At 55.6% G+C, this 1,836-nt stretch overlaps 1 protein-coding gene across 1 annotated transcript in view; it reads right to left on the reverse strand.

The window, feature by feature from the left end:
- Nucleotides 1-1,836, reverse strand: part of CUX2 (cut like homeobox 2) — a 35,298-nt gene that overhangs the window by 28,554 nt on the left and 4,908 nt on the right.

Raw genomic sequence — 1,836 nt, forward strand, 5'->3', positions numbered from 1 at the left:
GAGAGAAGGGGGGGAAGAGGGGGGAAAAGAGGGGAAAAAAGAGGGGAAAAGAGAGTCCCCAGCGCCCCTGGAGCCTTGCCCCAGGAGAAGCAGCAGCACTCTGGTGTCCACCCCGCACTGCCTGGCACTGAAGCAGCCCAGAAACCGACCTCAGGGGAGCGGAATCCACTTTTTGGGATAAAATCCCCCCAGACCTCCTGTGGGAAAAAAAAACGGGGGGGGGGAAGGCAGCCGAGACGGGGAAGCAGCTGCCGCCAAGCCGGGAATCACATCCTGATCTCCCTTACACCCCCATAAATCCAGAGCCACTTGGGCAGAGGGACTAGCTGGGGCTCCCCGAAGGACATAGCTCATATTCTCGTAGCGGACCTAATGAAGACTATTGGAAAAAATGCAGTATTTAAAAGACTGAAAATGTATTCCTATTGTTATCACTCTCTTTTATGTGTTTATGCATAGTGCATCGGAATGAATCAATACTGGATTGCCCTATAAATAAATGAGCATATCGGTAAACCCAGTAATAAAATGAAGTGATGAAAAATATGGAAATCAGTCGCATTTGTGTAAATCCACTTATTGTTTACTTTAATATTTTCTTATGCAGTTCCGTAGCTCCAAAGAGACAGATTTAAAATCAGGTAATGCTCAGCAGATGACAGATCCTAATGTGTCGCTGCTGGCAAGCTCAGAGTACCGGCAGCTCTCCAGGGGTTTCCATCGAAGCACATTAGAGGAGCAGAGAAAGCAGCCCCCAAAGAGAGAGCATTAAAAAGCCAGGGAGAAGAAGAGGTATCCTGAAGTGCAATGCATCTCTCGCCGGCACCGCGGACCAGAGCCAAGGCATCCATGGAGCCTCTGGGGATGTGGTACGGGCACGGGGGCTGGGCAGCACCCGGGTCAGGCTGGAGGATGGAGAAGTGAGATGCCTTCTGCAGCAATGAGGTGGGCTGGGACCACGTCGTCCCACCTCGGTGCTCAGCTCCTCCTCAGATCACCCACCGCAACCTCATCTGGTGCATCCCGGCCACACCATGGCATCTCCTGGCCGTGTCGCGGCACCTCCTGGCAGTGACGGCTCCTTCCCCTGCCTGGAAGCTCTCCAGGCAGGGCCACCATCCCTGATGTCCTGCAGGGGAGATGAGGGAGCTTGCCGGCAGCAGGGTCCTGCCCACCCTGCCTGTACCGCTGCCCATGCGTGGCACAAGGACCACACAGTACCGGCCACGGAGGCAAAGCAGACGGATTTTGTCGGCTGCAGAAACCCCTCAGGCGTTGGGGACAGTGACCCCGTGCCTTGGCCACACCAAGCCGGGTCCAGTCTGTCTCTCCCAGGGCTCTCCCCTTCCCATTTCAATCCCGCAAGAGCCGACGGGGTGGGAAGGGGCTGGGATCATGCCCAGGACCATGGGGGGCAAGGGCAGGTCCTGCCTGCTCCCCTGCCCACCTCTCCTTCAAGCATCCCGCTATAACGCTGCCAGTTTTTCCTCCCACCCAGGCAGGCAGAAAACACCCCTCCCTGCACGGCCTCCGAGGAAAGCTATTTTAGAGTTGCTCTTTTTTTTTCCCCTTCTCGTCTTTTTTTAATTTTTTTTTTTTTTAAAAAACAACACATCTCCCCCCATCTGGGCTGCGAGCTGGGTGCCAGAATCTCAGCGCCGAATGCTCAACACTTGCTTTTTATAAACGTCTCAAAACCCAAAGTTTCCTCCCGCGCTGCCGGGATGCATCCAGGCAGACGCTGCGTCCCCCCGCAAAGCTCCCCTTCCCCCCCCGCCCCAGGACCCGGCTCTGCCCATCCAAAGGAGCAACCAGAGGCAGCAAGAGCGCGAAATC

Source organism: Aptenodytes forsteri, unplaced genomic scaffold (assembly GCF_000699145.1).
Source record: "Aptenodytes forsteri isolate BGI_AS27 unplaced genomic scaffold, ASM69914v1 Scaffold118, whole genome shotgun sequence".
In the NCBI taxonomy this organism is placed as follows: Eukaryota; Metazoa; Chordata; class Aves; order Sphenisciformes; family Spheniscidae; genus Aptenodytes; species Aptenodytes forsteri.